Source organism: Ambystoma mexicanum, chromosome 6p, assembly GCF_040938575.1.
Source record: "Ambystoma mexicanum isolate Mex_15411 chromosome 6p, UKY_AmexF1_1, whole genome shotgun sequence".
Taxonomy (NCBI): Eukaryota; Metazoa; Chordata; class Amphibia; order Caudata; family Ambystomatidae; genus Ambystoma; species Ambystoma mexicanum.
This window is the reverse complement of record NC_090935.1, coordinates 183,664,541-183,690,848: the sequence shown is the minus strand read 5'-3', so window position 1 is coordinate 183,690,848 and position 26,308 is coordinate 183,664,541.

Here is a 26,308-nt window from a genome sequence, read left to right as displayed (position 1 = left end):
TCTTAGAGTGGCCAGTACCTCAAACACTCAAGTCCTTGCAGGCCTTTTTGGGATTCGCCAACTTTTATAGGCGGTTCATTTCCTCCTTTTCCACAATCGTTGCCCCGCTCACAGCCCTGACCAGCCCTCAGGTACCCTATCGTTGGCAAAGCGAACATCAGGAGGCTTTTGAGGCTTTGAAAACCGCTTTCACTACTGCACCGGTGCTCCAGCATCCTAATCCTGATCTTCCGTTCATAGTTGAGGCGGATGCCTCTTCTTTTGCTCTTGGTGCGGTATTGTCTCAATCATGTCCTACAACAGGCAAATTACACCCATTGGCATACCATTCCCGTAAGTTCTCCAGTACTGAGACTCACTACACCGTTACGGAGAAGGAACTCCTGGCTGTCATGGACGCCTTTCGTGTTTGGCGCCATCATCTTCTGGGGGCTAAACATCCAATCACGGTATACTCTGATCATCGAAATTTACAAGATCTAGCTTCGTTGAAGTGCATTAATAGCAGACAGGTTCGGTGGCATCTTTTCTTTTCCTCTTTTGATTTTCATATTATGCATCGTCCTGGAACTTCACATGGTAAAGCAGACGCCTTGTCACGTTCCCCGGGTGGGGTTGAGTTGCCAACCTTCCCTGACACTGTTCTCGGAAAGAGTCATGTAATCTGTGTCTGTACACCCTCATTGTCATTATTAGACTCGGTCCGATCCTGGACTAACGTTCATTCCGAACAGTTGCGAGAATGGGACCCCGTGTATTCCGATGGTTTGCCGTTCGTGCATGAACGCCTGTTTCTTCCCACACCTGACACTCGTAATCTGGCCCTTGAGTGGTCTCATGACGCTCCTTTCAATGCCCATCCCGGTCAGGAGCGCACTTTAGAGCTTCTCAAGCGCTGGTGTTGGTGGCCTTCTATGAAGCGCGATGTGGACTGTTATGTCAATTCGTGCGCAGTGTGTGCTCAGGCGAAACATCGGAGAGGCCGACCGGTTGGGTTACTACTTCCGCTTCCGGTACCTCCCAGACCTTGGCATACACTGACTATGGATTTCGTTACCGATCTCCCCAAATCACAAGGTTTTGACTCCATCTGGGTAGTGGTGGACACGTTCACAAAGATGGCTCGTTTTGTTCCTTGTAAAGGTATTCCATCGGCTCCGGTCTTGGCGGACTTGTTTTTTGAACACGTGTTCATGTTATTCGGACTCCCTTCGGTCATTATATCCGATCGAGGATCACAGTTCACCTCTCGTTTTTGGAGGGCGTTGACTAAATTGTTGGGCATTGATACCAGGTATTCTTCGGCCTATCATCCTGAGACTGATGGGCAGACTGAAAGGACGAATCAATCAATGGAGCAATATCTTCGCTGCCTTATATTGCAACACCAGACCTCCTGGGTGGTCGTTTTGCGGCTCGCTGAGTTCGCATACAATAACGCGGCTCATTCAGCTACAGGTTTTTCTCCTTTCTACGCCCTCTACGGCCAACATCCCAAGGTCTTGCCGGTCCCTGATGCTTCTGTTTCTTCGAATCCTGCGGCCACGACATGTCTTAGGGATCTGTCTGCTGTACATGCTAGTACTGTGGTCCATCTCACTGAAGCAAAGGCTTCTATGAAGACCCGTGTGGACGGCAAACGTCTAGCTGCTCCTCCTTTGGTGGTGGGTTCTAGAGTCTGGTTGTCTTCACGTCATCTTCGCCTGGTGGGTTGCCGGAAGTTGTTGCCTCGCTTTGTCGGCCTGTATGTGATCTCTCAGGTTGTTAACCCGGTGGCTTTTCGTCTGGTACTTCCTAGTTCTTGGCGTATCCATCCTGTATTCCATGTCTCCCTCCTCAAGCCTTGTCCCGATTCTGTCCGTCTCCGAGCCCCTGTTGCACCGGTGTCCCTGGCCTCTCCGGATGTCTTTGAAGTGTCGGCCATTTTGGGTTCCCGATGGTTTAGGAGTAGGCTCCAGTATCTAGTGGATTGGAAGGGTTACGGCCCGGAGGAGCGTTCTTGGGTTTCCGCTTTGGATCTAGACGCCCCTGGGTTGGTAGCCCGCTTCCATAAGGATCATCCGTCCTGCCCACGGGGTCGTGGGCCGTTGGGGGGGGGCTATGTTAAGCGATCCTCTGCACACCAGTCCACTACACACCAGAACACTGCTCACATTTCCCCAACATCTCCTCCCACGGTTCGAGGCTCAAGTGATTCGGTGAACCCAAAGGACTGAAAACTCCGTACCAGCTATGGTGTACGGGCTCGATTGCAACCCTTTCTGCATTGGCAATTGCCTTGGAGAACCTATAGCAGAAGAGGCGGTGTTACGTCTCCACGACGATCACGTGATCCAGAGTGGCGTTCCTCACGTGACCTTGGTGGACGTCACGTGGCCCAGAGACGTCACATGACCAAGAGGCGCACAGTATAAAGTTCTGAGAGACAGAACCCTCATTGCTTCTCAGCTGTCTTCAGACTCTGCTTGGCGTTACGTATTGCTCCACAGTTACCTTTAATCACGGAACTCTACCTCGGACTCCTTCGGATACCCCTTTGTACCTTTGCTTGGAACTGTTTACCTGTTGCCGGATTTTGGACTATACCCTGACTTGTCTTTGGATCATCCCTTTGTACCTCACTGAACTCCTACGCCATTTCCCTTCTGGGGATTCAAGTCACGCCTTCATTCCTACAGGTGCTGATCCTACATCCACGCTAATATACGGTTCTACTATTCCAGGGACCGCCACATCATCTGAGTCTCGAACCTCTACTAGGTTTCCTGGGTTTTCCTAACACCCGATAGGTAAGACCTTTTAGATCCTTTGGTTTGCTTAATTGTATTGTGATTGCCTGGTACTTAACCTCGTTCCTTTTGACAGCAGCATCGGTGTTCCAGAGGTTCCGTGGATCTGGGAAGTCATCTCTCACCTGTGGCCTCAAAGGTCGCACAGCGGGTTCCTTTAGTTCCCCTGTGCGTCACTTGGGGACGGAGGTCTCATCGGTCTACACGACACTCAAGTCAGAACACCCCTGCAAAAGATTTAGGACTACAGGTGTTTGGCAGTAAACCCACTTGGTTGCAGTCTGTACCTCACAGATTCACTTGGTTGCTGTGGCTGAGCAGTCAGACTTCCCTCAAGAAGAGTTAGGCAGTATGTGGAGTATAGAAGATAGGGCAATTTACACAGTAGAACAAGCAAACACGGAACAGAGCTTCGGTGTAAAGATATATAGTTATTTATTTATAAAAACACATCTATGAAAAACACACTGGCACTAATACAGCAAACAACTTCAATTACAATTACTATAAGTAAATCAATCACCCTAACAATAGTTCGACAAGTCTAGGTTCAACGGCACCACTTATTTGCAGACAGAGGCGAATGATTTAACCTAGATGGCACTCTAATATTCGTTAGGACGGGAGAGAAAAGGCAGGGTATGAAATCAACTCGGTACCAACACTTTTACGAACAAATGCAAGGCAAGTAAGGCAGGGTCTACTGTAGATCGAAAAGTTCAGAGGCCAGGCCCACTCGGAGAGAGGCAAGGCGATATGTCCCAAAAAGTATCACAGTGGAAATGCACTTCGAGTCTTTGTCGCAAATTGTCACAGAAAGATTGGACCAGTTCAGAACAGAAAGTTAAGAAGGCTTGGAGGCGACCCAATGGAGAGGCGAGGATTAAGACGCCTCACGCTAATCGTCACAAGGGAAGCCAGGCGGACACAGTACCTTGTATGTGGAGAGGCAGCTCTGGCGGGGGCAGTTGTTCCTGGTGGTGAATGCAAGTCGGGGCTTTGCCAAGAGAAGAGATGATCTCGTTGTCGAAGGAAAGTTGAAGATCGTTGCACCACCAAGGAAGAGACCAGCCGCGGAGTGCTCCGTCACAAGGCACCACCTTTTGGTCGCGGTACGGGTTATTGGCTATCCGGTTGCCGGGGTGCTCAGCACGGGCAATTCGACTACTACGCCCTGGAAGCGAAGAAAAAGCAAAGGGGACTGGTTGTTCCCACCAGTTAGGGGAAGAAGACTCTCCAGCCGGGAGATCTCCTCTGTCATTGGGAAGTGGTGAGTCGGTTCAGCAGGCCTCCACCGGAGGTGTCGTCGTTGCAGGTCGGCTCAGCTTTACCCTCGTCGGATTCTTAGGTGCTGTGGCGACTTCTGAAGATCCAGTCCCAAAAGCCCTGCTTTTATGCAGAAAACCCCCATTCATTCAGCCTAGCTGTCAATCAAAACAAGCTAAGTGGTGAGCGGGGTGGCTCACCACTTGGGCCAATCACACCAGAGTGTGACTTGAGTTGGCAAGGCAACTCAGTCCAGGGTGTCTAAACCCCCTCCCACATCCCCTGTGGTACCCAGACAGAATGGCACCACTTTGGAGGGCCTCTGTGCAGAAGCCCGCCAAAAGTGGAACAAAGGGCTCAACCTTTGGGTTAGGAGTCACAGAGACGAACACAGATGCCATTTTAAAAACTGAGTTCTGGCAGAAAATACCAACCGATAGATTTATTTAAGATAAATAAACCGGTGGTATGTTAGAGATTAACGAGAAAAAGTATTAACCTCCAACAATGGGAAGAATCCCATAGAGTTATATTCGGGGTCGAATATAACAGGTAGTTTCCACTACCACTAGCCAAAACTCGACGAGGGGGGACGGGACAGTGCCCCCTCGAATAACAGAAACAGGGGTAATCAAATTACCCCTACTAGTACATCCACAATAAGATGGTTTGTACTAGTTCTGTTAGTAAATTTAGGTCTAGTAAAGCCAATGGTGACTTTACATGCCCTGGGAGACAGTAGTCAGTCCCAGGGTATGGAGTCTATGGTGGGGGTCCTCTAGGACACCCCAGTGTTACGGCACGGAAGGTGCGGTGTAACACACATAGAAAAACATATGAGACCCTATGGAGTAAAAGACCCCATAGCCCATAGAACACATTGACATTCAAAGGAATTAACCACATTCATGTCCAAGAGTGGGAGAAAAAGAGTCTCACTCTTGGCAGGATGGGAAAAAAACAAACTCCAGAAATCCAGCAAAGCTGCTGGGGGACTCACTAGGTTAGGAAATTCAGCCTAAACAGAGAATTCTCCCTAACAGTGGGACATGAGTGGGGGCCTGCTGGCAGGTGCCCCTCAGTGCTGGGGGGTGGGGGTGTAAGGGGACATGAGTGGGACATGAGTGGGGGCCTGCTGGCAGGTGCCCCTCAGTGCTGGGAGGTGGGTGTGCAAGGGGACATGAGTGGGGGCCTGCTGGCAGGTGCCCTGCACTGCTGGGGGGCGGGGGTGCAAGGGGACATGAGTGGGTGTTAGGCGGAAACCTGTGCAGTTCCCTCTGGGACCCCTGCAAAAGATTTAGGACTACAGGTGTTTGGCAGTAAACCCACTTGGTAGCAGTCTGTACCACACAGATTCACTTGGTAGCTGTGGCTGAGCAGTCAGACTTCCCTCAAGAAGAGTTAGGCAGTATGTGGAGTATAGAAGATAGGGCAATTTACACAGTAGAACAAGCAAACACGGAACAGAGCTTCGGTGTAAAGATATATAGTTATTTATTTATAAAAACACATCTATGAAAAACACACTGGCACTAATACGGCAAACAACTTCAATTACAATTACTATAAGTAAATCAATCCCCCTAACAATAGTTCGACAAGTCTAGGTTCAACGGCACCACTTATTTGCAGACAGAGGTGAATGATTTAACCTAGATGGCACTCTAATATTCGTTAGGACGGGAGAGAAAAGGCAGGGTATGAAATCAACTCGGTACCAACACTTTTACGAACAAATGCAAGGCAAGTAAGGCAGGGTCTACTGTAGATCGATAAGTTCAGAGGCCAGGCCCACTCGGAGAGAGGCAAGGCGATATGTCCCAAAAAGTATCACAGTGGAAATGCACTTCGAGTCTTTGTCGCAAATTGTCACAGAAAGATTGGACCAGTTCAGAACAGAAAGTTAAGAAGGCTTGGAGGCGACCCAATGGAGAGGCGAGGATTAAGACGCCTCACGCTAATCGTCACAAGGGAAGCCAGGCGGACACAGTACCTTGTATGTGGAGAGACAGCTCTGGCGGGGGCAGTTGTTCCTGGTGGTGAATGCAAGTCAGGGCTTTGCCAAGAGAAGAGATGATCTCGTTGTCGAAGGAAAGTTGAAGATCGTTGCACCACCAGGGAAGAGACCAGCCGCGGAGTGCTCCGTCACAAGGCACCACCTTTTGGTCGCGGTACGGGTTATTGGCTATCCGGTTGCCGGGGTGCTCAGCACGGGCAATTCGACCACTACGCCCTGGAAGCGAAGAAAAAGCAAATGGGACTGGTTGTTCCCACCAGTTAGGGGAAGAAGACTCTCCAGCCGGGAGATCTCCTCTGTCGTTGGGAAGTGGGGAAGTGGTGAGTCGGTTCAGCAGGGCTCCACCGGAGGTGTCGTCGTTGCAGGTCGGCTCAGCTTTACCTGCTGGCAGGTGCCCCTCAGTGCTGGGGGGTGGGTGTGCAAGGGGACATGAGTGGGGCCCTGCTGGCAGGTGCCCCTCAGTGCTGGGGGGTGGGTGTGGAAGGGGACATGAGTGGGGGCCTGCTGGCAGGTGCCCTGCACTGCTGGGGAGTGGAGGTGCAAGGGGACATGAGTGGGACATGTGTGGGGGCCTGCTGGCAGGTGCCCCTCGGTGCTGGGGGGTGGGTGTGCAAGGGGACATGAGTGGGGGCCTGCTGGCAGGTGCCCCTCAGTGCTGGGGGGTGGGTGTGCAAGGGGACATGAGTGGGAGCCTGCTGGCTGGTGCCCCTCAGTGTTGGGGGGTGGGGGTGCAAGGGGACATGAGTGGGAGCCTGCTGGCAGTTGCCCTGCACTGCTGGGGGGTGGGGGTGCAAGGGGACATGAGTGGGACATGTAATTGAGACATTATGCCATTTAGTGGTTGAGTGCCCTGCTCTGAACTGTGTGAGGTACAAACTCCTCCATGCAAAATGTAATTTTTATATACAGTATCCTAATGAAAAAATGTGGAATTACTTATTGACCAGTACAAATTCCTCTGTCCAAATTGCTTTGGTTCAGTTTGTTAACTATGTGATTCCTGATCAATTGAGCTAAGAATGCAAGATTTTGTAAATTTGAACATTTGTACATATTCAATTTTATCTTTTCTTTTGTGTTTTAAAACTAGTTTTAATCAGGTCTAAGATGTATGAAACTTTTGTTGATGTTGTAAAATACACTGTTTGAAATGTTGAATCATTCAGCCAAATCAATTAAAAAAAAAAAAAAAGTGGGACATGAGTGTGGGCCTGCTGGCAGGTGCCCTGCACTGCTGGGGGGTTGGGATGGAGGGGGTCATGCATTGGTGATCAGTAGTGCAAGCTGACGTGGCTTGTCTGGGGGGCATGCCCATGGTGAATGGGCTGGCTGCGGGACATGACCAGGGGTGCAGGGTAGTCCCCTGTGGTGTGGGCTGCCTGCAGGGGCCGTGGAGGGTGTAGAGAGAACACCTGGGAGGACCCACACTGCCAATTCACGTTTAGGACTCCCCTGCACCCCAGTTATACACGTACCCCACTTGCACAGGGCCTGTCGCGTGTGAAAGTTCCCACGCACCCCGGAAAGACACGTACCCTTCTCGCCCAAGGCCATCGCATGTGAATCTTCCCGCGCACCCCAGATTTACACGTACCCAGGCCAATCGCGTGTGAAACTTCACACAAACCCCAGGAATACACGCACCCCACTCGCACAGGGCCTATCGCGTGTGAAACGTCCCACGAACCCCAGATTTAGACGCACCCTGCTCGGCCAAGGCCAAACGCATGTGAAACTTCCCGCGCACCCCGGAAATACACGCACGTGCTATTTTTGACACAGCGGGTGTTCATGTTTGTCGCGTACCCCTTTGCACGTCATTTGTCCTAGAGGGCCACAGTATGGGACAATCATCAGAGCTGTATATACGTGCTTTTTGTTAGCACACATTTTGGCGCACATTTTTTCATGGGCAGGGACGCTACCGCCTGCCTTCGTGTGGCGGACGTGTTTAAGCCTGTGCGCATCTTCGCCCGTGTGCTCGTTTGCCCTATTCGATTCCATGAATACGTGTTGTAGGCGAGCGTGTGGGCGTTACGCGCACTTGCCTCCTGTACTTCCCCCGTGACGCCCACATTTTCACGCATTGTTCCCCATTCCTCATGTCACGGCCCGTGTTGCGCCTACTTTTGTTATGTGCGCCGTGCTATGTGCACTTTCGCTGTGGCTGTAGCGCACACTGTTAGATGACCTGTGCGCCGGCGAGCGCCACGCAGATTTTCAGCGCGCATCCCAGATTTTACTAGCGCACGGACTTCCATGAATCGATGTGCGTGGGGTTTGCTGCGATTTTCGCACTTGGACTGCGATTTTCGCACTTGCACTGCGATTTGCACGGTTTCGCACGCTTGTGCGGGAATTTTCAGCGCACATTAATTCCATGAATCGGCCTTGGTTAAAATCCTGCAGCATTACTATGCACATGATTTACCACCACTGCTGATATCAACTAGCACCAAAACAACACAGCCAAGGTCAATAAAGAAAGCAGAGCCCATTTCGAAATTCTGAATGAGGTAACCTCAAAGAAGATGCTGAAAAATGTCACTTGGACCATTCCCTGTCAGTCATCCATCCTGTGCCAGGCCCTGTTTCTGAAGATCCCGGATTTCAGACAAGAGTTTATCATACAGACAGATGCTTGGGAATTGTCCATTGGTGCAGTGTTGCACAACTGAACACTGAAGGTGTAGAATAACCTTGTCCGTACCTAAGTAGGCGCTTGAACAAGTGAGAGTCCAACTGGGCCACCATTGAAAAGGAGGTGATTGCAGTAGTTTGGGTGGTATGCAAGCTAAAGCCTTATTTTTTGGGATCTCACTTTACTTTCCAAAATGACCACAGACCCGTGAGGTGGCTTATGGCCATACAGGGAGAGAACCTCAAGTTACTGTGTTGGGTCATAGCCCTACAGGAATAGGGCATGGACATCCAATACAAACCGGGGCTGCAGCACTCCAGTGCAGATGGCCTCAGTATGTACCTTTACCAGAAGGATGAGCCAGACCGTTAGAGGGGCTTGAGCCTTTTTGGTTGGGGAGCTTTTGAGGAATTGCCATCTGGGAAGGGTGTAAAATCCTGAAATGATGCAGTTATTCCTTCTTCAAAGGGGTAATCTGGTAACCAGATACCCATTTTTCATAACTTCATGACAACATTTTATGATAAGCCATTTATAACGCGCCTGTACAGAAAATGTTCTAGGCGCGACAAGACAAGGAAGGGGAAGACAAGGGTAACCAATCAACGATCTTACTAGGCCTTGTGTCATTAAGATCTTGCAAGTGCAAGGTAAAGGTAGAGGGGAAGTGCCAGAGGGAGGCAAAGGGAGAGAGCAATAAGCAAAGCTCAAGTAAGTGCCACTGGGGTGGCTGATTCAAAGTAAGTGACAGGAGGCAGGTGACTCTAAGGTTGCAGATACAGTTCCTAGTGCATGGTAGGCCCGGAGGCAGTGCAAGGGGCTACAGGTTGTGAAAGGAGCCTGGTCCCCATAGGGTTCAGAGAGAGGCCAGGTAACCATTTAGTTCCGCAGACAAGAGAAGCATAGTGCACTTGTTCAGTTCAGTTCAATAGACTTTTATTCAACAGACGAAACTCCAATTAAACATTCTTATATCAAATAAACACAATACTGTTACTTTGATGTGTTTTGCTCTTATCCACCAAGCGTGCATACGAAAAGCAGATACACAATACACCACTTTGATCACATCCCATTTTTTGAGGTACCTTAGTGCATCTACTGTTGTTATCATACCACTTGCTATTGACAATGGGACTAAAGAACTGTGCCTTAGTGCACTATAAGCTTTGCAAACAAACTGAAAATGTGTCAGGGTTTCTTCCACTGATAAACAAAAGGGACAGCTACCATTACCGTTTGCAGACCATTTCTTAGTGACATTTGCTAGGTGGCTTTACCATGTCAAGGTATGTTTCAAGACCCCAACCTGTCTTACTTTCCAGATATAAGATTCCCCCTGTAGATTTACTACAATTGGCAACTAATTCTGTTTCAATAAATGGTCTTACTTTATTTGTAGCAGTAGCTCTATGTCCCACTGTTATACAATGTGGGCTGTGCCATAAGTTTATCAACCCCAAACAATCCAATGAGACCTTCACTTTTTCGTGCCCACGGGATGGATCTACCACCCTCTGAGTCAAGTATATGGGTTATTGCCTTTTGGTAGGTATTAAGCTCTGGGATGCCCAGATCGTGAGCCAAAAAAGAGCAGGTCTAAAATAAACCTCTCACTGTCCCACTTCTAAATACATTTGGTTAGCCGGAGATGATCTGATTTGGTTAGGCCCATTAACTTCTTTAGGACTGTTCATTCTGCTGAGCCCAAAATATGACAATCAGCATGTCCCCATATTCAGCTCCATAATTCGACGCTGCCTTGGCCTGGATAGATAACATTTTCATTGTTTGTGAGACGGCACCTTGCCCAACTGTACTGTGCCCCACTGCATCAATAATCTGATCCGCAACAACCGCTCTGCTCATGGTGCAGAGTAGGTTCAAAGGTCACAAGATGCCCACTTGTCCATGCAGCGACAGCACAGTCTCTGCAGAACTGGGACAACATTTAAGATATGACCCCTGTACCCAAACTACGATGCACATGAGTACCCAATACTGGTGGCATGGTAATCTTTAAAGATAAGTTATGCCTGAGTTTAGGCATAGTGCATGGTGATACTTATGATCATGGCCGCCTCGTCCCAATTGATAATGCACATGTGTCAGTTACTGTGAGTTATCTGGACACTGGAAGAAAGCTTCCACCATCTTGTTTTTCACTGTCTCTCGTTCCCTTTCATTTCTACTCCATTTCCTCTGGAGTAAAGCACTTTGAGTGCAAGATGAACAGGGCAAGGTGTAAGTGATTTCAATCCGGCAAACACCCAAGTCACGCCCATCATGTAGTGCGCAAATGAAACCCTTATTTATTTGTATCTATAAGTTCAATATTCATAACGATATATCACACCCTTCGCCTGAGACCCACCCTCAGACTGGTTTGCAATGGTAAATATTTATTTATGTATTTTGAATTTAATCACAATATATTTTAATAAGTAACAACAATCACCAATGGGGTGATAGAACACTGAATAATGTCTTCAATGCACTAGGAATCAAGTAATGAGCACAAAAACAAATGCAGCACGGAAGAGGATACTGTTGGGTTGGTTTAGAACAGATGGCACTATGGTTAGAGGTTCCCCCTGCACCACCCCTCAACCCACCAATAGACAATTTAAATAGATGTGAGGAGAGAGCAGGTATACAGGAATAGCACAAATCAAAAAGAATGTCGCTCCCACCTTCCCCCTTCAAACACAAGAGAAAAACGTCATTGACTTTTCAACTACCAGTGTGGCTTTGAAATTGTCTTTGGAATTGACTGGGCAAAAACACCAAATGTGGTCACAAATGCTTACATTATTATAAATTCCTATGGGAGCCACTTTGAACAGTTGCACACAATCAAAAACAATGATTTAGTCAAAAGAAAACATTTGAAATATCAAAGTCCAAGTGGGAAGCAGTTTAAAGCTAATTCACACGTGTAAAAACCTTTCAGAATTTCAATTTGCAGCAAACTTTTCCTTGCGAGATATTCGCTATAGCTGGTGAATCACACTGTTTTTGAGTTGGATAGCTAAGGATGTGAGGTACAAGTAGGAGTTGAAATTTCACTTCTGTCATAAAAACTGAGGGAGTTATAGAGGTTTTAATAGGAGCCATTTTTGAAAAATAGGCACAAGAATGGAAAACAGAAATGCACTTTTGAAAATGACAGATGGGTTTGATTACACTATGATTACTATATAAAGTGAATGCCACAGATGGATCTTACAGTCACGTGATCAGCGTAACCCGCCTGTTGTGGATACTCTACTTCTTCCTAGGATTTACTTTTCTTAATCAATTCAATAAGAAGTTATGGTTTAATAACACAGATAAGAAAATAGTCAGCACAAAGATAGTTCTAGCAATACTATGGTTCTGAATTAAAGACGGGATGGGTTTGAGATTGGGATCATACAATGCAGATATATTATGAGTCACTCTTCTTCCCATTAATACTCACAGAATAAGTTATTAAATTGGACCGTCAGTTCTGGACATGGATTGGTTCTGTCAAGGAAGGACAGCACATCAGTCGCGGGACTGGATCAGCTAGGACGGTCACCGGATTTACACAGGATCTGCCCTTCTTGTTTGTGGGTATTTCAATCAGCTGGATAGTGAGTTCCTCAGGCAAGCCTTGTGGTAGCAAGCCACAGAATTTCAGGATACTAGTTCAAAAGGCCTTCTCACACCACTGCGAATCACTGGGTTGCGAGAATGAGTTTAAGAATTTAGGCATTGCTGGAAGTCAATAGTTCTCCACTGCTGGAAAGAGCCTTGGCATCTGGATCTCAAAGAATGTTTAAGCTGGATATAGAATGCTGGATCAGAGTGCTTCGTCGGAATCAGGAAAGTGAGTGGATCAGTGAGTCCCTTTGTGTTGTCAGCGGTCTCTATTTATCCTTTCAAATGACATCACAAAATGGGTGTATGGGCCAGCTTAACTAAGCTTGCCCCTGTTAGCTGGTATTGGATCGAAACCTCATCTCTGCCTTGCATCTGAGTGATTGGATCAAGGCCGGATGATGTCACATATTATGGTTTGCTTTACAGTCCTTAGAAACCTCCCTCTAGCCACTGGTCTCAAATTTGGATTTCATCGTATATACATATTTCTACATGGGTCACCTCTACACAAATCACACACAAAGATTCCATATTGTATGTGGTATCTGTTCCACAAAATCCCACAGCTGTTGGATCTTGTTTCACCTTTATACAGAATTTTGTCCTTTTCGCCATGAACACAATTTCCAAACTTTCTGCAACTTTCCACAAATTTGTGGTTGTCCAATAGGGTTGTGTGTGTAAAGTTTCACCATTTTAGCATTAACACAGTTCACATAAAACCACATATATTGCCATTCCTGTCCACAATATGTTACACAGTTCTACAGCCTCTTAATACGTGCAGCCAAAAATAAGACCAACAGATCTGTCCTTGGTATATTTTTCACCACTTTGAATCCCAAGTTATGAGTCTATAAAAATTGTTCATTGTTCATGCTTAACAGCAAATGGTCCTGTCCCTTTGTCTCTCCCTGCAGTCCAGGAACAGCCCCCTCCCTTGGGGATTTCCTTGCAGGAACAGTTTACGACTGCTTTCACACCTCTGTTTCCTGGGCTGAAGGCTCTGCTATTGTTCATTCTCTTTCTGTAGACAAAAGTCTGGGCTAACCCACAATTATCATCTATCAGTGAGTTCTGCTGAGAGAATTTTCCCCTCCCCTTGGAAGAAACCTGTTTTTCAACTTCCAAAGTGTTGCAGCTCAGCCATGCTAACTCATTCTTAATTAAAAATCCAGCAGAAACCAAACTTGTTGCATCAAATCACATAAATACATTACTTTCTTAGCTTTAAATCTGTGGGATCAAAAACACAACTAAGATCTGTATTCTTTTTAGCAACAATCCTTTTATGTCTGCTAATCCAGCAGACTTTTATTTTAAATACTTTGAAGTTTCATCAGGAGCTCATCTGACAGCTGTCATCCACAGGTAGCATAGAGTACTGCACACAGATTTTGACAGAGGTTGTCAGTTTACAGACAATCCCGTTTTTCTGAAGAAAATGTTTTACTCTTTACACTTTAGGACTTTATATATTTGTCATGCTTCATAAGATTACATGCATTTGAGCACCACACAAGATTTTAAATGTTGAGAAGTGTTGTGTATAGGCATTTTTAGCAAGAAAGCAAATGTCATTTATAGGTACATTTTGTAGTTTCATTTGCAAAACACTGCTTCTCTCTCTCTGCACTCTGTTTGCTGGTCCTGGAACCCACTGGCCGCATTTTCTGCAATGTGTGCTTTATCCCACCACATATGCACCATGGGTGGCAGTTGTGCATCCATCTTTTTGTGTGTTTAAACATGCAGTTTTGGAGGTTTTTGGTGCAAAGAATGGTTTTGCCACCATTGTTGCTGTTTCTTGCACCATAACTATCAGAGTGATGCATTATAAGATAGCGGAGTGGGTCAATACATCCCACAGATCCCCCACTCCCGACTTGGTTTTGACCTCCCGTCAAGGGGAAGTCAGGAGATTGGGATGTTCTTTTCTTTCTATATGGGGATATTCAGTTGCTTCTCCCGTCAGTGATTGAGGCGACCCACTCTCCTTGCTGGTTATGGTTGGGAGTATGGAGCAACACTCCAGGCCCCTTGGATCTTTCCTCACAGTTCCCGAGTCGTCTTCCTTGGTTATTCTTGGGATGATTCTTATTCCAATGCTAGAAAATAAAACATAGGATGCTTATCAAAATGTTCTCACTACTATGTCCACACATCTTCTGGGGATGTCAGCAGTGGGAAAGACACTTGCATTCCTTAACAATTGGCAATATTCCCCATCTATTCCTCAGTGATCCTTTGCTTATTTTCTTAGGTGCAATCAATGAAGATGTATTACATTTTCTAGGTGTCAGGAATTTCCCTCTCTGGGTTTCGGTAAGCCCTTCTATCTGCCACAAAGTATGCTTGGGTGGCAACTTTTTAGATGGTTTATGTGGACCCACTTTTCTTCCCCTTCTGTCAAACTGCCCTTGGGGATGCAGATTCTGTAGGCGAATGGTGAGATTCTGGCCCCAATTTAAAAAGGACCCTGCCAAGTTGGGAGGAATTTGCGCTCTTTGTCTTGGTTCCTTTCGAAATTGTACAAGTAGACCCGGTCTCCTACTTGATATTCCTTTTTAGTGGTCGTAAGGTCATAGTGGGTCTTCATACTGGGCTTGATCACGACTTTGGCGGTAACGCCTGCGGTATTACCGCTGGCGGTATTAGCCCTACCACTGAACTCCCCAGTGCTAATAGCGCCGGATCACGAGTTCGGTGGTAATGTAATTCCCCATTCCCCATTGAGCCCATTCGGGAATGGGCCATTCCCCATTGGGCTTAATGGGGAAAATGTGTGCTCTTACCAGATTTCCTACCGGCGGTAATAGCGCAAATTTTCAGCGGATTTCCCCCCAGCTCAGAGATGGGGGAAATCTGCCGAAGTCCTGATTTGGTGGACCCTTAAATCCGGCGGTAATAGCGCTACCGCCGGATTTAAGGGTTACCGCCAAAGTTATGATCAGGCCCACTGTCTGCAGATCTTTCTAGATTGCGCTGAGCATAGGCAAAAGCATGTTGAAGGTGTTTTCTCAGATTCTCAACATACTCATGAGTTGTAGAGGCATTTATCAAGGTCTGCTCTTGCGTTCTGTAGAGCAGATGCTTGGGTAGCACCATCCTTCGTCCAGTCATCAGCTCAAATGGAGACATTTTTGTTGCAGAAGAAGGGGTAGATCTGATGGCCATCAGGACAAGGGGTAATTGAATGTCCCAACTTGGCCCAGAATCTGCCACAAACTTGTTTAATATGCTCACAATAGTTTTATTGTATTTATTGTATTTATTTATTTATTTATTTATTTATATTTAGATAGCGCGCAAGAAGCCCAGGGGCATTGAGGCGCTGTTACTTGCAATAACTTAGTTACATGGTACAGGCATGAAAGTGATTGATAACACATTATGAATACTACAAGATATCATACTGTTGTTACAGATATTGCATTGGGACGTATATTACAACATATATGATAAGTATTCGTGCTGGTGTGTCGGGTCTTATGTGAAGAGGGTAGTTTTCAGAGTTTTGCGGAAGGTGGTGAGGGAGGCCTCCCCTCGGATAGTGCGAGGTAGGGCATTCCAGTGAATGGGCGCTAGATAGGGGAAGCTGGATCCGCCCGCTTTTACTCTTTTTACTAGTGGCACTGAGAGCATGTTGGTGTATGGTGATCTGGTTGGCGTGGTAGTGGAGACGCGGTGGATTCTTTGAGAGAGGTATGCTGGAGCAGTGAGGTGAATGCACTTGTGGGTCAGTGTCAGGGCTTTGAATACGATCCTTTGCTTTATTGGGAGCCAGTGGGCTAGTTTTCTGGCTTCAGAGATGTGTTCTCTTTTAGCAATGCCTTGGGCTGCCCGGAGAGCATTGTTCTGTATTACTTGTAGTCTCTCTAAGTTTTTGTTGGAGGTTCCTAGAAAGAGTACGTTGCAGTAGTCTAGCCTAGGGCCGGTGATGGCTCTGGCTATGTTGGTGCAGTTCTCTTTGGAGAGAAAGGGTCTGACTGCGTTGATAAGTTTGGCATGATATGCAGCTGCTGAGGCTATTGCGCTTACTTGTCTATCCATGGATAGGCTGGAGTCCAGGTAGACTCCCAGAGTTTTGACAGAGTCGGAGACCGGAATTTTAATGGAGTCAATGGTGAAGTGGCTGAATTGGGCATCTATATTTTTTAGTGTGTCGGGGGAACCTACCAGGAGGAGTTCTGTCTTGTCAGAGTTGAAGCATAGACCGTTGTCTGCCATCCAGGCTTGGATGGTGTTGTAGAGGTTGTTGAGGGTCAGGGAGTCAGTGTCATAGTTCCCTGTGAGAGTGAGGAGGATCTGCGTGTCGTCGGCGTAGTTGGTGTAGGATATGCCCATAGCGTCGAGGATGAGGAAGAGGGGTCGTGTGAAGATGTTGTATAAGGTGGGGGAGAGACAGGAGCCTTGGGGTACACCACAAAGTATAATGGTTGGTGATGCGGCGGCTAGGTCAGAGAATACTTGCATGGTTCTGTCTTGTAAGAAAGAGGTGATCCAGGCTGTGGCCTCTGGGGAGAATTTGGCAGTGGAGGAAAGGTGGTGGCATAAGACACTATGATCCACGAGGTCAAAGGCCGCGGATAGGTCAAGGAGTAGGAGAAGTGCTGGTTTACCCAAGTCTCTAGCATCGTCCATCTGGTTTTTCAGTTCAAGTAGGGCGGTTTCAGTCCCGTGTCTAGGGCGGAAGCCAGATTGGCGGAGTCCAAGGAGTTTGTTCTCGTCAATGAAATGCTGGACCTGCAGGTAGGCTGCTTTGTCCAGTATTTTGAGGAGGAATGGGACAGTGGTGATGGGTCTGTAATTGTTGGGTGAGGTGGGATCGAGAGTTGGCTTTTTCAAAAGAGGGCGTACCCAAGCTTCCTTGAGGGAGGCGGGGACTTTCCCTGTGGTGAAGGAGGCATTCACAAAGGCTGTTAGAAAGGGAGCTAGCGCTTCCGTGCAGTCTTTGATAATGGAGGCTGGGCATGCATCGCCTTTGCAGTTAGAGGGTTTGATGTTCCTCATTATGTTGATGATGTCTTTTTCCTGAATGGGTTTGAAGGAGAAGGGTAGGGGGGATCCGGGGCAGGTGGTGGGAAGGGGATATGCTTATTGGGTAAGGCTTGTTTAGTGGCTAGTATTTTGTTTTTGAGGAGGCTTAATTTGGTTAGCATGGCCGTTTGTATTTCATCACACCAGTCTTTGTCTTTGATGAAATTCTGGGGGGCGGGAGTGGGTGTCTCGAGCTCCCTGAAAATGGCGAAGATTTCTTTTGTGCTAGATTGGGCTTCCGAGATTCTGTATTCAAAGGATTTGGCCTTTGCTTGGGTGATTGCCTTTTTGTATTTGGTGGATAGGGCTTTAAAGATCATCTTGTCTTTTTCAGAGTGGGACGTTTGGCACTGTGTGAGTGCGGCTTTTTTCTCATTTCGGAGTGTGAGGAGGTCAGGGGTGAACCAAGAGTTGGAGTGGGTAGTGGGTTTGGATTTGCGAGGTTTGAGAGGGGCAATGGAGTTGATAGCTGCTTTAATGGCAACATCATATGTTGTTGCAAGTGTTTCTGGGTCTGATGAAAAAGGTGGTCTGAAGGCTGGGCCTTGGAGGAAGGGCAGTAGCCTTTCCTTCGTGAGCTGGCGGGAGCTTCTGGCGAGGCAGGGTGGGAGCGGTTGAGGTGAGGGGGCAGCAGGGGAACTAGTGGTGAGGATGCTAAAGGTGATGATGTGGTGGTCAGACCACGGGCTGGGATTGTTTCCTGTGATGATGAGTGGGCAGTTGTGCTGTGCTATCCAGTCGAGTGTTCTGCCCTGGGTGTGAGTTGGTCTCAGGATGGTGTTCTTGTAGCCTAGAGCATTGAGGGCAGAGACAAGGGATTTGGCTGCTACGTCCTTGCTATCCCGGAGCCCTAGGTTGACATCCCCAAGGAGAATGGCTTTAGACTGTTTTTTGAGGTTGTCAGAGAGGAGGCGGATGAGAGAGGCTTGAAAGTCTCCTGTTGGGCCTGGAGGGCGGTAGACAGTGTGTACAGTAATGGTGCAGTGGGGCGAGAGGGTTATTTTGGCTTGGAGGTAGTCGCTGTTGTTGTTGGTCAGGGATTTCTCTACCTTTCTGATGGAGAGGCAGTCTTTGGCAATAATTGCTACACCTCCACCTTTGGAGAGGCGATCTTGCCTAGTAATGGAGTAACCAGGGGGTAGGGCGAGGGAGAGCGCGGGGCCGGAGGCCTCATGTAGCCATGTTTCTGAGATCATGAGTAGATCCAAGTCCTGGGAGGTTAGGAGGTCGTGGATGTCTAGAGCTTGGGCATTGATGGACCTAGCGTTAATCATGGCGCATTTCAGGTGGGGTTCAGTAGTGGCTGGGGGGGGTTCATGATGAAAGAGGGTGAGGTGGAGGGGGGGCTGCGCTCTGGGTGTTAGGGGAGATACACAACACAGATTTGCCACTGGGGGTTCATTTTCATAGGTAGTGGACACATGTGGCACAGCATTTGGCACAATAGCATTCAAAATGGTGGTAGAAGAATTGCATACCGCAGGTTTTACACTGGGGGGCTGATTCTCAGAGGTAGTGGACACATGTGGCATAGCATTTGGCACAATAGCATTCGAAATGGTGGTAGAAGAATTGCATACCGCAGGTGTTACACTGGGGGGCTCATTTTCAGAGGTAGTGGACACATGTGGCATAGCATTTAGCACAATAGCATTCAAAATGGTGGTAGAAGAATTGCATACCGCAGGTTTTACACTGGGGGGCTCATTTTCAGAGATGGTGGACACATGTGGCATAGCATTTGGCGCAATAGCATTCAAAATGGTGGTAGAAGAATTGCATACCGCAGGTTTTACACTGGGGGGCTCATTTTCAGAGGTAGTGGACACAAGTGGCATAGCATTTGGCACAATAGCATTCAAAATGGTGATAGAAGAATTGCATACCGCAGGTTTTACACTGGGGGGCTCATTTTCAGAGGTAGTGGACACAAGTGGCATAGCATTTGGCACAATAGCATTCAAAATGGTGGTAGAAGAATTGCATACCGCAGATTTTACACTGGGGGGCTCATTTTCAGAGATGGTGGACACATTTGTAGTCACATTCGTTATGGGGGCAGTACAGTAATACGAAGAGTTAAGTACTTTGTTGGTCGCTGTGATGGTGGTACATGTAGTGGATGCAGGCTTTGAAGTTTTGCGGGGGAGCCTGGCCTTATCAGCGAATATAGAGGGTTGTACAGTGCGTGAGCATAGCCGTGTATTGCGGGTGCTTGTGGGGATGGGCTGTGAGTTGATGTCGGTTTGCAATGTACGTGCGCGCAACCTGATGCGCCTTGGGGGACAGCCTTGGATAGGGAGAAGCTTGCAGTGGTGGTGCTTCTTACCTTCTAGGCACGGCATCAGAGTTGGGCACACGGCAGACGAGCAGCGAAGAGCTGCAAAGAGCACAGGAGGCCTTTTCTCCTGGCCTTCTCTCGTCGGCTTCGCCTCTCGGCCCACTCCCCCTCCATTTAAAGCAGGAGGGGAGGGGCGGGCGGGCCGACGTAGCAAATCAGGACCTTGGGCTGCGGCAGTGAACTTCGTGGCTCCAGCTGATCCTATTGTTGTAGCTGGAGTCATGGAGATGCAGGCATCCATCTTAGATGGAACTGAGTCGGCTGAACACGCGGCCGTGGGCGGGCTGGAGCAGCAGCCTGCTCCAAAAGAAAAGTAAACAGCTGATCTGGATTCCAGCTGGTGGGGGCGGAGAAGTGCTCGCAGCAGAGCTGCAAAGAGCACAGGAGGCCTTTTCTCCTGGCCTTCTCTCGTCGGCTGTACCTCCTAACTCCACCACTAGAGGACAACCGGTAGGCAATGTGTAATTTCCTTTTTACCCCAAGTATGTCACACATCTCTGTCATCACTTCGCTAGTGAAGTGACTACCTCGGTCTGACTCAATCCTATGTGGTAGTCCAAAATGCGAGAAGATGTGATTGGTCATCAGGGCAGCTCCTGTTTCTGCCTTGCAATTTGGGGCCTGGAGACATTCCACCCATTTAGTAAACAAGCATGTTACGGTCAACATGTACTTGTTCCCTCTAGAGGAGCAAATCACGGGCCCGATAAAATCGACTTGCAAATTTGACCAAGGCAGTGTCATCCCCCTCTTTTGGAGGGGAGCACGGTGTGTGAGTGATGTTGGCTGAAATTGTGCACATGCAAGACACCCCTTCAAGTATTGGTTGAGGTCCTGCCCCAGGTGTGGCCAGTATGCAACCTCTTGCAAGATTTCTAATTTTGTATGAAACCCCTGATGACCGGCTGTGGCCGCATCATGGGCGTGACTTATCATCAGGCTTCGGAATGAGGTAGGGACCATCCACTGGTCATGGCCAGATATGGATCTCCTCACCAACAAACTGTCTTGGATTCGGAACATTTTTGGACATTTCATCAACACTCTCATGTTCTCTTTCCCAATCGGTATACATCAGCGGAATGTTCTCAGGGTCCTCAATGTGTTGATAAAACTTAAGAATTATTGGACCCCCTTTTTGAGCCATAATCAAATCAGAATCTGGGGTCTCCTTCCTCCATTGTGCCATTGAGAGCTCATTGTGAGCATTTGTCTGGGACCTAGTGATAGCAGTGACCTGGATTTCCCCCAAGAGAGACTCAATTTCAAGTAGATCCCCTTGGATGGCTCCGGTTTTGGCCAGCTGATCAGCAAGGTCATTTGCAGTTTTGTCTGGTCCCTCTACTTTAGAATGACCCTTAATCTTTTTCCAGTAGATGGTCATCCCATTCGAGGTGACTAGAGCATCAATATTTTGGATTAATTTTCCGTGGTTTAATGGTTTATTATTATCACATAGCATGCCTCTGGTTTTCCAGTTAACCAAGTGCTCCACGAACCCATTCTGTACATATTCTGAATAAGTGATTATGACCAGTTCGTGGAGTTGGTTTTGGGCAGCAGTGAGGATGGCTTGATGCACAGCCATCAGCTTTGCAACTTGACTACTTCGAGGAACGATTTTGTACCCAGCGGAGGGTTCTGGGGCATCATTCATCCATGCATTCCCTACGTCGGCCAGAGATTCCTTTTCCCCGTTGTTTTCAACCTGGTAGGAGCATCCATCTACATAGACAGAAGGCATTCCCTCAAAATTGTCTTCTTCATAGACCTTGTGTGGGGAATTAAGGTATGCCTCCATGTTGTCCTTGATTTTAAGACTTTCGTCCTCGAAACAGTTTTCTCTGGCAGAATCATGCAAGTTAGCCAGACCTTGTGCAAGCGGACTCTTCTTGTTTTGGCCATATTTGACCTCCACGGGAAAGCCTTGCATTTACAGAATCCAGGAATTAATTCGGGAATTACTCACATTTCCGGCCCAGATTCTGTCACTTTGAAGATATTGCAAAGGTTGGTGTGGAGTCTCCACTATGATGTGTTCCCCCTGGATAAACGGGCGGTAATTCTTCAATGCCCACACCATTGTCAGGAGTGCCTTCTCACAATCGTTGAATTTTTCCTCCACAGAGGATAAATTCTTACTCGCATAGGAGATTACTTTATTGACCTTGTAAGAAGAACTCCTTGTTTTTGACAGGGTAAGCTAGGCAAGGTGCTTGTGAGAGGATTTTTTTGAGATGTCTAACTGCCTCTGCTTGTTCTGGACCCCACTCCCACTTGCCCCCCCTTCAACAGATGGATCAGGGGTCTCGTGATCTCTGCATAATCCTCAATTAACTTTCTACTATAATTAGTCAGTATAAGGAGGCTCCTTAGTTCCTGCAGAGTTGTGGGGTCTTTTATTTTCTGGAGTGCTTCTACTTTCTTTTCCTGAGGACAGAGACCCTCAGGAGTTATCTTATGCCCCAAGAAATTGACACGGTCCTGCACCACTGTGCCTTTTGGAAAGAGAGTTTTACTCCAGCAGCCCTCAACTGTGTCAGAACATAACGGATCTCAGCTATGTGTTCCTCCACAGTTGAGCTTTTGATTAGCACATCATCTATGTAGGCCAGGTTACCCCTTTCACCCAAGTCGGAAATGGCCTTATGCAGAAAGATGTTAAATTAATTGTCGGAGTTGATATATCCGAAGGGAGTCCGGGTCCAAGTGTACTGCTCCCCCCTGAACGTAAAGGCCAGCTTGTATTGGTCCTCCCTACTGACAGGTACAGTCCAGTACCCATTGGTCAGGCCAATGGCAGTGTATACCTTTGACCCCTGCATCTGGGCCAGCCCTTGGTCAATGCAGGGAAGAGGCCAATCAGGAAGTATGGACCGTTAGTTGAGCTCCCTTAGGTCAGCACAGAGTCTCCACTCTCCGTTTGGTTTCAAAATCCCCAACACCAGATTATTGAAGGTGCTGTGGACTGGATGAATTATCCCACGGGACTTAAGGTTCTTATTTATTTCAGTAAGGGACTCCATTGATGCGAGAGGCAAGCGATAATGCTTCACAAACACTGGAGTCATGCCAGGGTCTATGGGAATTGTTGTTGTGTGGATGTCGGTGCAACCACAGTCATGTGAGTCCATCACAAGGAGATCTTGAAAATCTCAGAAAACTTGTTTCAATTTTTGCTTTTGCTAAAGAGTCTCACAGGCATCAACTAGGTTGACTCTCTCTCCAAGCTCGGAAAGACTGCTGGTTTGGCTATCTCAGCTGCCTCCTGCAGCTGGGTGGAGAAGTCCCTGGTCAAAGTACTGACTTGGACTGATGGCTTCAGGTGGGGGAGGCAGTCCTAGTGGACTTGAAAGATCTACTCATCCCTCCTGAAGTCACATGTCACATCTTCCTTACCATAAGGGCAGGAAGAGTACACCAGTAAATTCCCACCCTGTGCTGTGTGAAAATCCTGTCTGGTGTTGTGTCATTGTCGCTATCACTGTCAAGTTCGTTACCTAAATCTATGGAAAAATGTTGGTCATCAACTGCCATTCCAATAATGGTGCCTGAGCCCAGAGTGATACTCCTAAGGTCACTGTTATCCACCTCTATTGCAATGGTGTTGTGTTCTGTATTAACTAGTGGTGTTGGGTTTAACCCCAACCCTTGCTGTTGGAAATGGGCATTAGGTGAACATAGGCGTCAAGATTTTTCAGTTTCTGTCTTCTTTTCATTTTTACTTCAAGTGAGAATTGTCGGGTCCATTCTGGGATGGTGTCTTCTTCTCCAATCTGAATTCCAAAAGTATATGGCATCAGTTGAGCTGACCGAAATGCTTTCTCTGGATCATCAAAGTCCATGGGATTACCCACAATCGGTCCCAGGCTTTGAAGTGTATTAGGTTCAAACTATTGGCAAAGCGATTGGGAATGTCACTGCCTAAATAAAATGCAGCCGGGAAATCTCACACGACCCAACAATTATGGACTATGCTCTTGTTGCCTATGTAGATTTTGAGCATGCACCTGCTAGGCAGGAGAGGTTTGGAACTGGGTGTTTCCAGGTCCATTTCCCATATGTCTATCAATTTAAATGTGGGAATGGCTGGATCTTTTGGGCGTTTTCGACCATGGCATCGATGATGAAGCTCTTAGTGCTGTTCTCGCACACTCGGGCGAGAACAGAGTCCTTCCCCTCATTTAACTGAATAGGGATGAACAACTGAGCTCCAATTTTCTGAATGTCAGCCAAGCTTTGAGCTGGTTTCTCAGCATTTTGGACTATAGAAGTGGGATTTTCTGATTGTGAATTTGTATAGAATTTAAGAGTGTTCCCTTCCAGTGTGGAATGCCACTTAACCCCCCGAAATGATGTCGAAAGACAAAATATACGTTTTATTTTTTAAATGGGGGGTTACCCTCAACCCCCCTTTTTTCTATTTTTTTTATTTTACCTCTTTTTTTTACTTACCGAACCCAAAATATATATTTTTTGTGACATTTTTTCTCATTCCACTTTTTTTTTTGACTATTTGACTGACCACCTTGGGATCCAGTGTCCACCAGTGCCAAAAATGTGCATTGCCTGTGTATTTGGACCGGGGCATAAAATCTTCCCTCCTTTTCCTCAAAGGGGTCAAAGATAATGCACATTTTTGGCCAATTGGTGGGTTAATTTCTTGGCTCTGGATTCTGACAAAGGGGTGATTTGGGCAGGATTTTGTTTGGTATCTTGGGAACCTGTAAGAAAAAGGAGACAGTTGGATATGTGGGGAGTTTTGGGCTCCCCTGGTTCTGATTCTGGGCTGCCCCCACCCCCCTTTTTGGAGGCAGTCACCAGAATTGGTTTGAACAAGGTGACTTTCTTGCTGGTCATTCTGGGGTTCAATGTTGGGTGGTTTTAACTCAGTCCTGACATCTACCCAGTCTTGATCAGGATCTCTTGCGACCCGTTTTTCTTTGGGAGGAGTTCCCCCATCCCTGAAGGAGAACATCCTTTTCCCAGAATCCTCTGAGGTCCCTTCTCCTTCAAATTGGAAGGTTCTAACCTCCTCCACAAAATGGGTCTTTTTATGCTCTTTATTTATCCTACCCGCCCTCTGTTCCTTAGGTTGCAGATTTTCAGGGGCAGGAGATTTTGGTCCCGGTTCCTGGGTTTCCAGGGGCTTTTCACAAGTGGGGAAGGAAGCTGCCTCTAAGGCTTTACACCCCCCTTCCCTCTTTACCTCCTCCCTTGGAACCCGTGGGTTGTTGGGGTTCTCTCCCTGCCATTGCTCTGGAGCACGAGACCCTTCATTTGAGGAGTTCTGAGTCGCCATGTTCATTTGAGGGTTTTGCTGACCCCTCAACATGCGACCCAGATCCTGTGACAAGTTCTGGACCTGGCACTCCAGTTGGGACACCTGCTCTGGCTGGTACAGGGTTCTCTGGTCTGCCCTATGTTGATCACGGGAAGGTTAACTGTCTATTCTCCCATAATACCCTTGGTTGGGATAGTTTTGGTACTCCTCCACCCTTGGCCTCCCCTCTCCCAGATTTGGCTGTCTGGGTTCAGGAAAGTGGGGAAAGAAAGAATTGTTGTTTTGGGGATTGATGTTCGGTGGGAACCGGGGAAAGAAACTCAACCTGGCATTTGGGGGATTACTGCCCTCCTGGGGAAAGTGAGGAGGGAAGTTTGGAGCTGCCTGGTTGGATCCCCCCCTTGGGCTGGGGGAGTCCACACTTAGCCCAGGATGGGTCTGTTGCACTTGTAACGGGGCTGATGTAGTCAGGGAGTTAGGGGTCACATTTATGGGGTTACCTCCCTGACCACCTGTTTGGGATCGGCCCGAGGGCCTTCTGGGTCTTTGGTTAGTATAATTTTGCACAGGAATGTTTTTAGGGCCCCACATCTCAGATCTAGAATGGGGGCAACCTTCACCTCTGCCACCTTAGCAGCAGCAGAGGTGTTTGTTGATTTTGGGCTTTTATTGGCACTTTTATTTTCTACTGGTTTCTGCACTTTGTAAATGTGGGTTACTTGTTCAATGGCCCAGTCTAGTGATCTTTTCTCATGAAAGTCCCTCACCAGCTGGGTCATAATGTATTTAGGGTGTGCATCAAAGAAGGTATTGATGAATTCCCTACTGTCTGTGCGCACCCTCATGGTGGTCTGTGCAAAGGCACGTTTCAGCTCTTGGACACATTATTGTGGGCCCTGGTCTTCCCCACATTGCAGATTGTAGGCCGCCTTGTGGGCCTCTTGAGGGTTTCTGTGTATTGAGAAATGCTTTAAGATGACAGCCCTATAGGTGGACCATCTTGAGTGGTTCTGATCCTCAAGCCCCGCAAAGAAGCTGGAATATTCAGGGGAAAATGTCCACCTGACATACTGAATACAACTTTGGCTGTCCTTCAGGTGGAAAGTCTCTATCATTTGCTCATACAATTCGAGGTGGTCCCAAAACTGAATATTTGGCATTTTTATGGTAGGGCGTTATGACGCTCCTAATAGCCTTGATTTGCTTCAGGGGATCTTACAGTAGGGTCCTATTCATTTTGTTGGCCTTTTTAGTTTTGGTCACCCTTGTCCACTCATCCTCTGACTCAGAGGCAATGCTA